Source organism: Canis aureus, chromosome 26 (genome assembly GCF_053574225.1).
Source record: "Canis aureus isolate CA01 chromosome 26, VMU_Caureus_v.1.0, whole genome shotgun sequence".
In the NCBI taxonomy this organism is placed as follows: Eukaryota; Metazoa; Chordata; class Mammalia; order Carnivora; family Canidae; genus Canis; species Canis aureus.
In genome coordinates, this window is record NC_135636.1 from 4,969,006 (window position 1) to 4,987,557 (window position 18,552).

Consider the following 18,552-nt stretch of genomic DNA (forward strand, 5'->3'; position numbering starts at 1 on the left):
ACATTAAACGCACCAATATACATCACCTTTGTAGATATGATCTAAGTAAAATTATTGAAATAATTAGATATTTGTGAATGGCCATAAGGTCCGTTTACACTTTTTTTTTTTAAGGCTTTATCTATTTATTCATGAGAGACAGAGAGAGACAGAGACACTGGCAGAGAGAGAAGCAGGCTCCATGCAGGGAGCCTGACATGGGACTTGATCAGGGTCACACCCTGAGCTGAAGGCAGACGCTCAACTGCTGAACCACCCAGGAACTTCTTTTACATAAAAAAATAAATCTTAACCATTCTATCAATACCACCCAATTATATACTCATTTGCTTTTTTTTTTTTTTTTATGGTCCCTCTTCCCCCATTAAAATACCATCCACAAGAATGAGGATTTTGTTTTGTTGATCATTATTTCCTAAGCAGTTAGAACTCTTTCCCAATGAAAGGTGCTCCATGAATATTGGATGAATAAACAGACACAATATAATAGTTACAAAGTCGAGAGGGCAGATGCTATCGATGAGCCAGCATGTCTGCCTTGGGCCATCTGAGGCCACTGGTAGCTAGAGACAGTTTGCAGCATTTCTTAATCAGAAGCCCTGGTCTGTCTCCCTTCTCTGCCTGAGAGCTTTCTCCACCACTAAGGGAGCTTGCTCTCCACCATCAGATGCAATTCTGTAGCTTATCGCCCTTGTGAGCAATGCTCCCCCTGGGGCAGGATGAGAGTTAACAGGAGAGTGCGAGAGTTGGCCTGCTTCCAGTAGGTAAGAGAGTCCTGGGGTGAGTTTCACAGTGCTGCTCAGAGGGCCCTACGGCCAGGCAGGATGGTGCCGTCCTTGCTCTTAGGAGCAACTTCCTCATGAATACATTCACTGTGGGCTCTTCTCTGTCCCACTCTCCTCTCTCTCTACTTGGGTTTCTCAGGACTACACTTTGGAGAACCCAAACTATGGACACTTAAAAGTCATTAACGAGCAAGTGTGTAATGATTAAACTTTTTTATTTTGTTATTTGTCTGAATCAAGGGGAAAAAAAACAACAAATTCAGGAGTCATTAAAATTATGCATCAAAACAACTCAGTCAATACTTACAAAGTACTAATAGATTTCAGGCAGGTTTTGTCCAGGAGTGTGTATTCATCCTTATGCTTTATGCCAGTGCCTACATCCCTGCCACTCCTAAGTACCTTTCTAGGTTTAAGTTGTAGAAAAGAACTCATCTTAAGTAAAGCATAGATAATCTTATTTCATGTTTAACAGTTATTTTTCCTGGAACTTCAAAAATTACAGTTCTTTTTTTAATTTATTCATTTATTGGATAGAGAGAGAGAATGAGCACAAGCAGGGGGCAGGCAGGGGGAGAAGTAGAAGCAGGTGCCCTGAGAAAGAGGGAGCTTGACATGGAACTCGATCTCAGAACCCTGGGATTATGACGCGACTGGAAGACGTTCAACAGACTGAGCCACCCAAGTGCCCTACATTTCAAGATAAGCAGTTAAAACACGGAAGAGTGACCTTTTTTTGTGTGTATTATCAATAAGAATCTTCAGGCTTTGTGTATAATCCTTCCAAGTGTCATTTTGAAGAGTATTTGTTTTCTAGTGAATTTTTCAAATACATTCCATCTGTGAAACATCTCTTTTTGAAAAGACGACCTTTAAACATGAAGTTGAAAAGAAATTTGTGGTAACTAATTTTACCATTAAATGAGAAACATCAAAACTGATATGTTTTTATTGCTATATTACTTAGCAATAGTACTTTTTGATGTTTGGCATATTGATCTTTTTTTTTTTTTAAGATTTATTTATTTATTCAGAAAGAGAGAGAGAGGCAGAGGGAGAAGCAGGCTCCATGCAGGGAGCCCGACGTGGTACTCGATCCGGGGCCTCCAGGATCACACCCTGGGCTGCAGGCGGCGCCAAACTGCTGCGCCACCAGGGCTGCCCCTGGCATATTGATCTTGTGTGATTTAGCAAAATCACATAAAATGAGATCCATCCTTTTTGTTACCAAAAACATACTACTCGCTAACCTATGTGAAAAGAAAGTGAAAAAGAAGAGAGATTATGAGAAGGTTGTATCTTAGCACCTCTCTTTGTATGTGCCATGTAAGAAGGTCGCATTAAAATTGCTACACCTTATTGCTAAATCAGATGACCATAATGAGTTCTTTGGTGTTTATATAAGCCTCATAATCACAGTGTTTGGAAAAAAATAGGCAAGTTTATTTCACTTTTATGTAATAGTTCTAAATTAATTGTCAACATTCACAAAACAATTTTGTTCTACATGGACACTTGGCAGCTTGGATATCTCCAGCGTCATGAAACCACATCCCATACAGCATTTCCATTGTCTCAAAGCTGAATCAGCTTGGTCCCTAGCAGCTCTGTCAGTGGAGAGGATAAGGCCACAATCCTGAGGACTCAACATGGAAGTGGAAAACATCACTTCTGCTCACACTCCATAGGTAATTTGCTTAGGTAGACACTCCTCCCTGGGAGGGAAGAGAGAGAAATATGTTGTTCCCATGTTCCCAGAAGGAAGGAAAGACAGGTTTTGGAGGACCGCTCACTACTCCCTAAGCAAACAGTTAAGGCTTTCGGTGTAATAGGTATACCTATTACAGGTATAAAAACATTTTGTGTGATTTTAGAATTCTTGAGATTGGTCTGAGTTTAAAAGGCGGTATCTGTAATATTCATTCCCATTGTGTGTGCCTAAGAAATGGTGTCTACCAGTCTTATGAACAAGGATTCTAGTTTTTAATGTATAAATTAAATCTAGTTTATGCCATGTTTTAATAAAATATCAATGCAAAACAATTAGTGACTTTTCACATTCAAAGAAGTTTAGTGGCAAAATGTCTCCTGTAGGCATGTCTAACTACTTGTGCACAGATTTATTTCAAAGTCGTTACAGAATCATTCTGATTCATAACATTCTAGATTTTTGTCAAAGCTTAAAAATAGCAATTGCCATCATTGCACACATCCTTCCTTGGTGATGAAATCCATGACACCTCGCACGTAGGTAAGGACAGCTTTTTTTTTTCGATGACCGTATGCATAATATTAGTCACATAACAAACAAATAATCTTCAAATCCTCTGCTACTGCCATGCCTTTGAGAGCAGAAAATATCAATAATTTCATCTTCCAACACATCTTAACATATAGGTGGAGACATTGATTAGCCAGATGCACAACATGTTTAGAAACATTCACACTTTGAATACTTATCACTATAATTATAATTATTTAATAATTGTCTCAGCCTTCTGTTTCAGAAACATCAGTCTTCTTTGCATTGTTCTATTGTGTAGAGATTGAAAGCTATAGATTTAAAATTGATGATTTGTATACACTACTATAGCATTAATTTTACAAAATAGAGAGGCTTACATGAGCCAGCTTGATAATGGTGTCATCTAGCTTCGTGAAATAATTTCTCAAGAATACTTATTTATGAAATAAAGTAGATCTAATGCACATAAAAAATGCAGGGATATTTGTCTATTTTGTATTATTTATTCATGATACTTCTCTTTTCCTCACTCTTGCCATGGTTTAATATGGAGAAAAAAAACTCTACTTTTCCAGTGAACTTTGCCTTGACCAGGTATTTTTTTTCCTTTTCCTTTTCTTTTTCTTTTTCTTTTTCTTTTTCTTTTTCTTTTTCTTTTTCTTTTTCTTTTTCTTTTTCTTTCTTTTTCTTTTTCTTTTCTTTTTCTTTTTCTCTTTTTTCTTTTTCTCTTTCTTTTTTCTCTTTCTTTCTTCTTTCTTTCTTTCTTTCTTTCTTTCTTTCTTTCTTTCTTTCTTTCTTTCTTTCTTTTTTTCCTTTCCTTTCCTTTCCTTTCCTTTCCTTTCCTTTCCTTTCCTTTCCTTTCCTTTCCTTTCCTTTCCTTCTTTCCTTCTTTCTTCTTCTTTTTTTTGCCACTGGAATGCAAATAGAACAGATTTACCATTACCGAGCAGAGGTTTTTAGAGATGTGTGTTTCCACTCACCACTCTGGGAACACATCCCATGTAAGATAGGCCCCTTCATCCTGGATCCCAAAGTGAGGAAACACACAGAGGAGTGTCTCATCCAGCTTGCATCCTACATCCAGGTCCAGCAACGATAAACCCAGTAGAGTGCTCAAGAGTCATAATAGACTCTCAGACGCTGAAGCAAGACATAAATGCAAGGCATTATGAACATCGAAGTTGCCAGCGGAATATTGTGTATGATCACGACAGAACCAGACTGATGCCAAGAGTGGCACCAGATGTAGAATGTTGCCAGGACAAAACCTCAACAGCGTGGTATTTGCATTAGAGACTCATGGTTCAGGCATTCGGCTGTTATTGCAGATGCAAAATATTCAGCCCATGTAAAATAGTGGGATGAAATTTGGTAAAACTGTCACCTGACATAACTTTGGGGTAGAACTGTTCCAAATGAGCCCTGGAACAAGGGCACAGGAGTTCCCTGAGCTGGAGTGGTTTCTGCTTGTTCTGAGCAGAAACAGGAAGAGGCACTGTATGTTTCTGTTTACTCCTCTGAATCCTTCCTCTTCCCTAAAACCCCATGTCCCAGAGGAGAGGAGCTCCTTCAGGTTGTGTCCTAGAATGAGGAGACTTTAATCCCACACTTAATCTGTGGCTAATCACAGCTAAATCTAGCAGAGGTCATCTCCGCAAATTACAGCATATAGTTTAGTAGAGAAGCAGCCAAAAATGCATAGACCTGTGAGTCATTAACATTTGTCACTGTCACTCACTGGTTTCCAGGGTTATTATATGCATATGGCAGGGCAGATATAGACAACTAGATTTTCCTTTACACTGTCAGAAATATATTTTTGTCATTAAAATATTTTGAAAAAAATGCTTTGATTTTTTTCTTTTCTACAATATTTTAAAGTATTCATGAAATGGTTGCATTTATAATCCATCTAAATGTTCATCCTTTTATAGTTTTGTATTATATTGCTTCCCCATGTCTTAGAATCATCATATAGTCTTTTTTTTTTAAAGTTCTATTTTGCCTAATGTATGTGTCTGGGATATCAGACTTCAGATTCTTAAAGGGAAAAATTAATTGTTTTTTTTTTGGAAAAATTAATTGTTGATTACAATCAGCAGTTGAGCCAATTAAAAAAATAATCTCTGCTAAAATAGTTGGTGTTTAAATTGCATATAATATTCTCACTAAAGGAATACATCAATAATTTACCTAGAGATAATGTTTTAGCAGGCAATGTTTAAAAGAATTTAGACTAATGAATTGCATAATCATTCACAAAATCAGTCATTATCTATCAAAGATTCCTTCAATAATTTGTCTAATGTTCAGATTTTAGATTTGTAATTACAAGGTTTTTTTTTTTTTAATTTATTTATTTATGATAGTCACAGAGAGAGAGAGGCAGAGACACAGGCAGAGGGAGAAACAGGCTCCAGGCACCGGGAGCCCGACGTGGGATTCGATCCCTGGTCTCCAGGATCGCGCCCTGGGCCAAAGGCAGGCGCCAAACCACTGCGCCACCCAGGGATCCCTAATTACAAGGTTTTAAGGGCTACTCCAATCAGCTGTATAAATCCATAACTTTCCCAAAAAATAAAATATTGTATACTAAATCAGACTTTCTATGATGATTAGAAAGGTAAATTTATTTCAAAAATCAATGTGTTTGTAGCTGATATGCAGTATTTTGATCTAAATTCCATGCTAAAATAAAAGTTGGTAATATTATTATATAATAATAGTTTTGAAGCAAGCAGACCCAGTCAGAACCCAGGAGCAGGTCCCACAGGACTAGCCAAGCGGGTCCTTGGCTGCGTGTAGGGGAGGACTCAAACATGAACCAGAGGAACTGAAAAGAGAGGTTATCGTGTAGTGTAAACGACAGGTATAGCAGACAGAGTGTCTGGACTTGGAAAGGAGAGTGAATCTTGATGTCATGTAGAGCTAAGGGGTTATATTAGGAAAAGTTCGAGGGTACACATTCCTCCAGGAATTCAGGGTAGGTTCCAATCAAGGGCAGATGTGAAGTGAACAATAGGTGCTACTCCATAAATAATCAAAGCATTGATGCCAAGTATCAGCCCAGGTTGGTTTGAAGCTAAGTCCTGGAACGTGTTTGGGATCTGGCTCTTGTTAGGTGTTATCAGGTGTTTGGGGCCTAGGGCAAAATTCAGAGAATGATTAACTTTCTTGCTTCCCCTGGAAGTGGGGTCTTTGGCTTATTCAGAGGCAAAATGTGGAACATGAGTAAATGGGGCCTAGCAGAAAACCAGCAGAGAGGGAGCTGGAGTCCCGTCTGCACCCCCCCCCATACTAGTTTTGACTCTTTCTTGTAAAATGATCCCTGAATAACTTCTGTGTCCTTTTTGAGTAACCTGATTTTCCTGAAGGTCCTTTTGTTAAGTCATCCCTACATTGAGTCAATCCAGTACCTCTTTCACTTATAAAATATATCTCAGTCTATTACTTATCGGTTGTGCAAAGTGAAGAAAAAATTCATTTTTGTCATATTTCCTCATTTAAATGTGGACAATAATATTCTCATGTAGTTACTGTGAATAAAATTTTTTAACACAAAACAGAGTATCCAGTATATAATAAGTATATAAGTGTGCATTTCCACGTCACTGAGAAATTCCCACCTCTTCCCTGTGTAATCACCTATCTTGTTTCCAGAAGTCTTCTTTATTCATAAAAATGAATTTTCTCTTTGTACTTAGCAATGCCTACAGGTAGTAGACAAAATATGTCCTTATACAAAGGAAAGCAATGTGCGTCCGTATACATACCAGTTATAATTCTCAACATTGATATAAGTAGCTATACTCTTAGAGAATTATCCATGGATATGTATGTGCACGTGCCTGGGTGCATTTATCTACATGTTCAGATTAGTAGAGAAGAGGGAAAGGATATACTTTGTAATAGACAATATAGCCTCTGTTGGAGTATAGATGATAAATAATAATAACGTGTGGCCTTTGAGTCATTTTGGAAGTCACCCTTCTTCTCAAATATAAGGGAATCAAGTCAAATTCTTTAATTTGAAAAAATTTTTAAAAATTTGACGACAATTAAGACTCATGTTTCTAACAAGGCCCCATTTGTTGGGCTGTCACAATAAAAATTAACACCAGCATTTATGAGGCCCTGGCTCTTTTCTCCTGGAGGAACTATCCTGCCCATTGTTTGTCATGACCCCTGGCTCTACATGTCAAGAAACTCTTCTTTCTCTGTTGTGCTCTTTGGTCACAGCTTCTGTGAACGGGTATTCTGGGGCCCTCCATCCTTGGTATCATACTCCCTCTAAAGACTACTGCTTATGGAAGACTAATGGTCTGTGATTCCAAAAGTCAGTGGTGCGTTTAGTTCAACCTCATGGTTTCTTTGCTAACAAGATCCCTTCACAAGTTCAAGTTCGCTAGACATTGCATTTGTCACTAATGGCAGGCAGTTTTCCCCAATCATATGTATCAAATCTGCTTTATTTTCTGCTGCTTTGCTCCCATGTGCCCCACCTCAATTCAGTTCTCAAATTTGAGCACTCTCTCGTGCTCCCTTCCTCCCTCCCTCTCTCTCTTCTCTCTCTCTCTCTCTTTCTCTCACACTGTCCAATAAAGATATTTTACTGAAACTCTGGATCTTCCATTGTTTGGAGTTAGAATCGGTGGCTTCAGCTTAGAAAGCCCTTCATCCCTTCATCTGTGCCCACCAGCTGGCCAGTTCGTTTAGGTATAAACCCATCTCTTCCCACATGGGTTTTAATCCAGCCCACAGAAGCTCGCACAACCTAGCAAGGGTTCATATTCTGAGTCCTGTTTCTAGTTTCTCCCCTGGAACTTTGACCCAGCAAATACATGTGGGTTTTTTTGTCTGTTTGTTTGTTTTCTTTTTTCTTCCTTGTTGCAGATGATGATTAAGTAAATCTTTTCTGTTACAAACATGGATTACTGTTTTTAAAGTCTCCAGTATTAGTTTTCTCACTTTTTGCCATGCAGCTGTTAAGTCAATGCCACATATTTTTGGGGTTGGCTAAGACAGAGCCCTGCTTCAAAAAGTTGCATTCTCTGTGAGCTAGGATCCTAATTTTCCATATTGTTAGGAACTGTATTTAATAATGAGAAAGCAAAACTATCCATCCAGTGGCCTCCATCCTGGTAGTTCAAAGAAGTCAAAAGGAATGTTCAAGAAACCAATTATTTAGTGATAAGTATGTAAAAACTGCAAAATATGAGAGGCAACTTGGGAAGTAATGAGAATGAAAGACAGCAAAGGTGACATCCCACTGAAAGAAGAGAGAAACAAACAAACAAAAAATATTAGCCCTTTGAAAATACCTGCATTGCACTTTCTTAAATTATGAGTTGGATACGATGCTTAAATAACTAAGTCTTCCTCCAGATATCAAGGAGGCAGATGAAAAAAAAGAAAGCCTTCAAATAGAATAAGTAGATTGTTTGCTTATTATGCCAACAACTTTAGAAGGTCCTGACTTTTTAGAAAGAATAATAAGTAACAAATAAGTTGTTTAGAAATGGCTAGTAGTACCATTCTCTGTGAACCAAATAAGGACAAAAACATTAGCTACGGCGTACTTACACATATAGTTGTATATATAACATGGGATTAATTAAAGGCACCTAGGGCATTATTCAAAGGTGGAGAGAGGCAAGTTTGAGGGAGGACCCCCTAAATATAAACAGAGTAAAGAAAAGGAAATTAGTCTGTTAAAGCAATGAGCTTCAAGAAATTGATTTTTACTAATGATAACAAATAGAAATGTTCTCAGGAAAGCAAGTTCAAAAGGTAAATGAGTCCCGGAAATCACAAAGCCGACTTTCGGAAATCATTTCAGCTGTACTTTCTAAAAGTTTATATTGAATAAGAAAAAGAATGAAAATAAACCATCCAAACTCATAGCTACATAATACTGTGAAATTTAAATCTGATAACATGGACATAAGGAAAGAACAATCAGGATAAAAGTAGTTCAAAGATATGCTTCTCCCAGAACACAAGGCAGAGGAACATCCTTTAAGATGTATTTTGTATTTAGGAAGAGATAACCAAAATAAAGCATCAGTACTGTCCTTTAAAGTAAACGATATCTGGGAAACGAACTAGTGGTGGTGGAAGGGGAGGTGGGCAGGGGGTGGGGGTGACTGGGTGGCGGGTACTGAGGTGGGCACTTGACAGGATGAGCACTGGGTGTTATTCTGTATGTTAACAAATTGAACACCAATAAAAAATAAATTTATTAAAAAATAGATTTGATACTGGTGGAGCAATTAAAGTGTATAATCCTTTTTATATATTTTTTCCTTTTTATATTTTATTTACATTTATTTTATTTTTTTCCCATTGCTAACAGTAATACGTGCAGATCATGACCTGAGCCCAATGCAGACACTCAACCATCTGAGCCAACCTGGGTGCCCCAAGTATAATACTTTAATATATTATTGGATTTTATATACAAATAGTTTGTTGAGAGCTTCTGCATCTGTATTAAAGAAGGATATTGACTATGGTTTTCCTTTTTTGTAATGCATTTCCCTGCTCTGGTTATTAGTAGGTCATCAAATTATTTAATAGCTATAGGTCCATTTCAATGATTGATTTCTCCTTGTTTGAGTTTTGGTTTGTGCTTTTCAATTATTCTATTTCATCTATATCATTAAATTTGAGGGCATGGAACTATCTGTATTATTCCATTATAATCCTTTTAAGGTCCATGAGATCCGAAGTGATGACACTTTCTCATTTCTGATATTTGTGATTTATGTCTTCTCTCCTTCATTTTTGTTAGACTGCCTATGGCTTTTCAATTTTCTTAGTCTTCTCAAAGAACTACCTTTTGATTTTGTTGATTTTCCTCATTATTTTCTTGTTTTCAGTTTTATGTATTCTGTAATTTTTATTATGTCTTCTCTTCTGTTTGCTTTAGATTTAAAATTGTTCTTTTACTCTCATTTCTTGAGGAAGAAGTTTAGGGTATTGATTTTGGATCTTTTTTTCTGATATGATGTAAATTTCCCTCTAAACACTGCTTTTGCTGAATCACACTCATGTTTTTAATATGTTTACATTTTTCTTACATTCAAAATATTTTTTTTCAAAATATTTTCTAATGAGAATTTTTTCACTAAGTCATGTGTTGTTTGGGCAGCCTGGGTTGAGCTTGGAGGCACTAGTCTTGTGTGCCGGGACATTCCAATTACCTCTCCCAACACTTCCGTCACGCAGCGAGCCTAGGCCTTTTAGAAGCGAGGTTACCTGCAGGCAGGATGTGGAGGTACAGGCCATAAGCTCAACTCTCAGAAGTGTGTATGCATGGGAGGCAGATGAATGCTACGCACTCGGACATGGGAGTTGGAACCTAGCTACACTCTGATTGAAGAAGGTCTTTGGAAATCGCTGTATTCAACTCAGATACACGTGAGTTCAGGCACAACGATTCCACATGCTTTTCTCACAACCTCTCCCAGCAACTACCATGAGGATGTTAGCAGCTACGTCTACAGTGAGGCAGGATGAGGGAGGGTTGTGCCCTGACCTCAGCTCTCACAGGGAAGCATGCCTAGAAGCCAACTCTCAACTAGCTGCGTTCTTATGGCAGTGAGAAGGTAGTATTCTCAGTCAGAAGGTTCCAAGATTACCACTCTACTGCACCTGGAGATACCGTCCAGGTCTGCATTGTTAACTTGCGTCTCAGAAGCCTCTGGCAAACGTCTCTGGTGAAGACGAGTGAAACTCACTCTGCAGGCAGTGTGGAACTGTGAGGGACTGAGGGTGAGCTCAAGTCTCAGAAGTAAGGTGCTTTTGGACAAGGCGATCAGCTACCTTCTCACATATGGAACTTAGTATGTAGCACCATTCTGCCACAGGAATTACTAGGAAATCGCTGGATTGAGCTTGGAGGCACTAGTCTTGTGTGCCGGGATATTCCAATTACCTCTCCCAACACTTCTGTCACGCAGCGAGCATAGGCCTTTTAGAAGCGAAGGGTACCTGCAGGCAGGATGTGGAGGTACAGGCCATAAGCTCAACTCTCAGAAGTGTGTATGCATGGGAGGCAGATGTCTGCTACCCACTCGGACATGGGAGTTGGAACCTAGCTACGCTCTGATTGAAGAAGGCCGTTGGAAATCGCTGTATTCAACTCAGATACACGGGAGTCCAGGCCCAATGCTTACACATGCTTTTCTCCCAACCTCTCCCAGCAACCTAACATAAGGATGTTAGCAGCTACATCTACAGTCAGGCAGGATGCGGGAGGGTTCTGCCCTGACGTCAGCTCTCAAAGGGAAGCATGGCTATAAGCCAACTCTCAACTAGCTGCGTTCTTATGGCAGTGAGAAGGTAGCAGTATTCTGAGTCAGGATGTTCCAAGATTACCACTCTACTGCACCTGGAGATACCGTCCAGGTCTGCATTGTTAACTTGCGTCTCAGAAGCCTCTGGCAAACGTCTCTGGTGAAGACGTGCGAAACTCACTCTGCAGGCAGTGTGGAACTGTGAGGGACTGAGGGTGAGCTCAACTCTCAGAAGTAAGATGCTTTTGGACAAGGCGATCAGCTACCTTCTCACGTATGGAACTTAGTATGTAGCACCTGTCTACCACAGGAATTACTAGGAAATCGCTGGATTGAGCTTGGAGGCACTAGTCTTGTGTGCCGGGACATTCCACTTACCTCTCCCAACACTTCCGTCACGCAGCAAGCCTAGGCCTTTTAGAAGTGAAGAGTACCTGCAGGCAGGATGTGGGGGTAGAGGTCTAAGCTCAACTCTCAGAAGTGTGTATGCATGGGAGGCAGATGTCTGCTACCCACTCGTACACGGGAGTTGGAAACTAGCTACACTCTGATTGAAGAAGGTCTTTGGAAATCGCTGTATTCAACTCAGATACACGTGAGTTCAGGCCCAACGCTTCCACATGCTTTTCTCACAACCTCTCCCAGCACCTAACATAAGGATGTTGGCAGCTACGTCTACAGTCAGGCAGGATGCGGCAGGGTCCTGTCTTGAGCTCAGCTCTCAAAAGGACGCATGGCTCGGTGCGGTAAGTCAGGAGGTTCAATGAATACCGCTCTGCTGCACCTAGAGACAACCATTGAAGACTGCAACTTGCCCCCTGCGTCCCATGAGCTTCTGGCATACATCTCTAGTGAGGATGTTCGATACTCTATCTGCAGGCAGTGTGGAACTGTGAGGGACTGCGTGTGGTCTCACCTCTCAGAATCAAGTTCCCCTGGACACTGCGTTCAACTAGCTTCTCTTGTATGGAAGTTAGTATGTAGTGCCAATGTATGAGAGGAATTCCTCGGTAGTCGCTGAATTGAGGTTGAAGACACTTGTCTCCTGGCCTGCACCTTCCAATTGCCTCTCACACCACTTCTGTCACGCATTGAACCTAGGCCTGTTAGAAGCGAAGTGTACAAGCAGTCAGTGTGGGACCCAGGAAATTTCTTTTTATTTGTTTATGATAGTCACACAGCGAGAGAGAGATAGAGAGGCAGAGACATAGGCAGAGGGAGAAGCAGGCTCCATGCACCGGGAGCCCGACGTGGGATTCAATTCCGGGTCTCCAGCATCACGCCCCTGGCCAAAGGCAGGCGCTAAACCGCTGCACCACCCACGGATCTCGGGACCCAGGAAATTTAACAAAAATCCCCTACACCTGGACAAGCAGAGCAGGACTGATTCCGTTTTGTGCTACACCTGCCACCTCCTGTATGACTCCTACATAACCTGCTTATTATTTAAGGTGCTGCCCCACCCTAGTCGAGCCGCTGGGCACACCCTAATCGGAAATCGGCTCATAACAATGTAACCCTGCTTTGTGCCCGCCAAAACTGCGCACCAATTCTGACCAAAGTAATAGGCCAGCTCAAATGGATACTATAGGGTAAGATGTAATTCAATCAGCCACCTGAGTGTGGACCGACATGACTGTGCAACTTTCTGTGTATCCCATGGGCCCCTGGCCCCTATAAAGCTGCTATGCCTCTTAGTCTCGGGGTCCAAGTCCCTGCTCTGCTGTGTCGGGTATACTTAGAGCCACGCTCCAGCTTGTGAATAAACCCTTGTGTGTTTGCATCGGTGTCGGCTCCTCAGTGGTTTCTCGGATTCTTAATCTTGGCCACAACATTTGGGGGCTCGTCCGGGATCTGAGAGACCTCCAGGACCTTATCCGGAGGATTTCACGCGTGGTGAGTGCACTCAACTTTTTCCACCTTTTGCACGCGTATTCTCTGAGAGCTCTAACCTGTAGGAATTCCAATCTGTATTAGGTCGGCATTGGCTTAGGCGGATGCGCTGGTGGGCCATCAACCGGGGGTCTTGAGGAGACGTCCCTTGCCCCTGCCTGGAGGATGGAGGTCCTATCTGTAAGGAGGACAGAGGTCCTCATCTGTATGGTGGACGGGGGTCCTCATATGAAAGGAGGATGGGATCCTCATCTGTATGGAGGATGGGGGTCCTCATCCGTATGGAGGACAGGGTCCTCATCCGTAAGAGGACGGGGGTCCTCATCCGTAAGTAGGACGGGGGGTCCTCATCCGTATGGAGGACGGGGTCCTCATCCGTAAGGAGGACAGGGGTCCTTATCTGTATGGAGGACGGGGGTCCTCATCTGTAAGGAGGACGGGGGTCCTCATCTGTAAGGAGGGCTGGCTGCCAGCCCTTCGGATTACTTTCTGTCTTGTCTCCGCAGCCGCACTAGAACGTTTGTCTGTTACTGTGTTCTTGTTACCTGTTTGCGTGCTGGTCTGTGTTACCTGTTTGTGTGCTGGTCTGTGTTACTGTGTTCTTGTTAACTGTGTGTTTGACTGTGTTATTTGTGAACTGTCATAACTGTCTGTGCCTTGGTGTGGACGGGGGACATAATGGGGCAGATGCAAACCATACCCTTGTCTCTTATGCTCTCCCACTTCTCGGATGTTAGGGAAAGAGCTCTTATTCTGAGCATAGACATACAGAGAGAGAGATTCCAAATTTATTGCATATCAGAATGGCCAACCTTTGATGTGGGATGGCCCCGAGAAGGAAATTTTCACCTACCTATTATCTTACAGGTTAAGGCCGTGAACTTCAGGGACAAACCAGATGGCCACCCTGACCAGATGCCCAACATCCTGGCCTGGCAGGACATGATCGAGAATTCCCCTCCTTGGCTAAAACCCGTTTTTACTCCCCAAAGCACACAACTGCCTGAAGGTAAGGAGAGACTCCGGGTCCACCGCCAGACTCTAATGGCAGGTCTCCAGGCTGCCGCGTGCAAGACTACCAATCTGGCCAAGGGCTATGATGTGAGACAGGGTAAGGATGAGAGTCCAGCAGCCTTCTTAGAGGGAGCAATAGAGGCTTTTAGGCAGTACACCCCTATGAACCCAGAAGCCCCGGAAACAAAGGCCGCAATTATCATGGCTTTTGTTAACCAGGCCGCTCTGAACATTATAAAGAAATTGCAAAGAGTAGAGAGACTGGGAGAGAAGAGCTTGCAGGACTTAGTGATAATAGCAGAACGAGTCTATTATAGAAAAAGTCCGGAAGAACTGCATGTTACCACCCCACACGCTATTAAAGGGGTACTCAACAGCCCCCAGACAGCTGGATCAGCAATGCCCATCTGACCCACTATCAGAGCCTCCTGCTAAACCCCACCAGAATTTTATTTAAGCCACCGACAACCCTGAATCTGGCAACGCTACTCCCTAACCCAGACTGGGACCCCCCTCTGCATGACTGTCAAGAAATTTTGGCACAGGTGTACGGAATCAGCGCTGATCTCCAGGACCAGCCACTGCCGAACGCCGATGCCACCTGGTACACGGACGGCAGCAGTTTTGTCCGAGAAGGGGTCCGATTTGCGGGGGCAGCCATACCATAACCACGGAGACGGAGACCGTCTGGGCGGAGCCATTGACAGCCTGAATGTTGGCTCAATGGGCAGAACTGATCCCACTGGCCAAGGCGCTGACCATGGGGGAAGGTAAACGAATAAACATCTACACCGACAGCAGGTACGCCTTTGCCACCGCTCACATTCACGGAGCCCTTTACAGAGAGAGAGCTTCTGACAACAGAGGCAAAGACTGTTAAAAACAAAACGGAGATTCTTGAACTCCTGAGGGCCCTCTGGCTGCCCAAGGCCCTAGCCATCATCCACTGTCGGGGCACCAAAAGGCAGACACGCCAGTAGCCAGGGGAAACCGGCTAGCCGATTTAAAAGCAAAGGAGGTGTCCCTTTTGGTGACCCAGGTCTTAGCAACCACGCTACCTGATCCGGGGGAACGGAACCTGCCGGACACCCCCAACTATAGTGATGCTGACTTACACTGGATCAAACCCTTGCCTATGACCCAGTGATTTTGTGGCTGGTGGAGGGCCACAGACTCCAGCATCTTGCCAGAGGAACTGGGACGGCGAGTCCTATCCAAAACGCATCGGAGTACTCACACGGGAACAAGGAAGATGGAAGACCTCATACGACATGCAAAGATCACTATTAAAGACTTTCGAGCAAAGATCGAGCAGATGGTGGCAAGCTGCCACTCATGCCAGTTAACTAATGCCACCGCCCATGGATCTAACCCAGGCACCTGGCTCCGGGGGGACCGCCCAGGAGCCTACTGGGAAGTGGACTTCACTGAGTTAAAACCTGGAAAATACGGATACAGGTATTTATTAGTGTTTGTAGATACTTTTTCAGGATGGAGAGTGGCATTTCCCACCAAACCTGAAACGGCACAGACCGTGACCAAGAAACTGCTGGAAGACATCTTACCGAGGTATGGTTTTCCTGTTAAGATTGGGTCAGACAACGGCCCAGGATTCTTCTCTAAGGTAACACAGGGAGTGGCACTAGTACTTGGGGCAGATTGGAAATTAGATTGTGCATATAGGCCCCAGAGCTCAGGACAGGTAGAGAGGATGAACATTAAAGGAGACCTTAACTAAATTAGCCCTGGAGTCTGGGGGGGACTGGGTGACTCTCCTCCCCTTCGCCCTATATACGGTGAGGAACTCCCCATATAAAATGGGACTGACTCCCTACGAGATCATGTTCGGTCTTCCTCCACCTGTTATCCCCATTTTAAAACTTGAGGTGCTTGCTGAATTTGATGATCGCCAACTTCTTTTCTCCCTCCAAATGTCATGAACCCATGAGCAGGTGTGGCCTAAGCTGAGGGCCCTCTATGAGACGGGGCCACCCCCGGACCCCCATCGATATCGGCCAGGTGACTGGGTGTACGTGTGTACGTGTGGAGATACCAACACCGGACACTACAACCTCGCTGGAAGGGACCTTACACCGTGATCCTGACCACTCCCACCGCTCTCAAGGTCGACAGGATTACTCCCTGAGTCCACTACACCCACGTCCAGCCAGCTGACCCACACACCGTTCTCAAGAACTTTGTTCCAGAATGGAAAAGCCAACCGGACAAGGACAATCCCCTAAAGCTAAGACTGCACCGTTCTCACTAATTTCGCACCTCCAAGTCTCCCTAGTCTGAGGTTGTCCTTCAAAATAGAAAGGGATTAGACTTAGTCTTCTTACAACAAAGAGTGTGTGTGTGTGTGTGTGGGGGGGGTTATGTGCTGCCTTAAACGTAGAATGCTGCTTCTTCGCTGGAATATAAATGGCAGCGAGAACAGCAACAAGGTTGGTTAAAATCCTGGTTTAATCATTCCACCTGGCTCATTCTAAGAGCAACCTGGACCCTTGATTGGATCCTGCATAGGATCCTCTGAAAATGGGGGGAATGTGGGACCCAGGAAATTTAACAAAAATCCCCTGCCCCTGGACAAGCAGAGGAGGACTGATTCCATTTTGAGCTACACCTGCCACCTCCTGTATGACCCCCACATAACCTGCTTATTGCTTAAGGCGCTGCCCCAACCTATCCGAGCCGCTGGGCACACCCTAATCGGAAATCGGCTCATAACAATGTAACCCTGCTTTGTGCCCGCCAAAACTGCGCGCCAATTCTGACCAAAGTAATAGGCCAGCTCAAATGGATACTATAGGGTAAGATGTAATTCAATCGGCCACCTGCGTGTGGACCGACATGACTGTGCACCTTTCTGTGTATCCCATGGGCCACTGGCCCCTATAAAGCTGCTACGCCGCCTCTTAGTCTCGGGGTCCAAGTCCCTGCTCTGCTGTGTCGGGTGTATTTGGACCCAAGCTCGAGCTTGTAAATAAACCCTCGTGTGTTTGCATCGGTGTCGGCTCCTTGGTGGTTTCTCGGATTTGCAATCTTGGGCACAAGACCAGGGCCTGCTTCCCTGACCTCCCTTCCAGGGCCACACTGACCGCCCCACAGGCCCTCTGTGCCCAAGGCACACAGGCACGGGGATGCGGGGAGGGGACGAAGTGCCCCGGCCAGCCCATGCCCCCAGGACAGAGGGAGCACAGACCTCCTAGACCCTTGGTGACCTGAGGCTCCCTGACTGTCACTCTGTCCCAGCCCCACCTGGCCCGCGGGGCACAGGCTGAGTACCAGTAAAGTCCGTGGGGTCCTGACCCTGGTGTTTGGCCGCCCCTGGAAGGCACATGGGGACGTCAGCTGTGTGTGTGCCTGGCGGCGCCCCTGCAGGGGATGGTTGGGGCCTGGGTGGTGCCCCCTCCTCCTCTCTGGGGGTCTCTCCACGCCCCGTGCACAGAGTTCCTGGAGACACAGAAATGGGCTGGCTGTGCATTTTCGCGCCACAACACTTTATTAACTTTCTACAGCAAACGGGCTCAGAGCGGAGGGTGCGCACCTTCCCCTGGGGAGGGAGACCTTTCTGTCCTTTAGGGGAGGGCAAGAATCACACAGGGTGGGGGGGCGGGGGCTGGAGTCCCCCGCCTGGGAGCATGTGTGGACTCCGTGTGGGGGCGTGTGTCCTGAGGTTTCAGCCTGAGTGACGGTTCTGAGGACAGCAGAGCTGACCTGGACCTGCAGCTCATGGGCTCCTGCGCTGGGTCCCCGCAGGGCAGCTGGACCCGGGCCTCAGCACCCCTGGGGCCCCAGCACCTGGAGGAGCCTGCCTCCTGCTGTGGGTGTTGGTGGGGCCCACGGGCCTACCCCTGCTCTCCCCACCCTGCAGTGTCCCAGGATCCCCAGGGCTGCCCTAGGTCAGCGACCCAGATCTGTGGGGCACACCCAGGGCCCAGGAGGCCACATGCAGCTGTGAGAGGGCTCGCTCAGCCCGGGGCCAGAATCCAGGCCTGGCCAGGGCCATGGGGGGTGGATCCCATTAGTCTTTGTGTTGGGCCTGGGGGGGGCTCAAATCACCCCAGCCCCACAGAGCCCGGGACCAGGCCAGCCCAAGTCCCTCTGGGTTAGGGGCTGGTGTCCTGTGCAGGGTGTGCCGCCCTCCAGGAGGGACAGTGGGAGGAGGCAGGGCACAGTGCATCCTGTGCTCCACCCACCTGCTTCCACCCTGTAGGGGGCTCCCGGCATTCCCTCTTCCCTGCAACCCCTGGGTACTCTATGGGACACCAGGGCTTCTGATGGGAGTAGGCTGTCCAGAGAACCCCGGGGA

The 18,552-nt window shown here is 44.6% G+C and overlaps 1 long non-coding RNA gene across 1 annotated transcript; it reads left to right on the forward strand.

The window, feature by feature from the left end:
• Positions 1–1,433: 1,433 nt before the first annotated feature.
• LOC144297803 (uncharacterized) lies at positions 1,434–14,399 on the forward strand. The gene is made up of 3 exons (XR_013364662.1): positions 1,434–1,523; positions 2,308–2,473; positions 14,091–14,399. It is a non-coding gene; the product is annotated as an uncharacterized LOC144297803 (long non-coding RNA).
• The last annotated feature ends 4,153 nt before the right edge of the window (positions 14,400–18,552 follow it).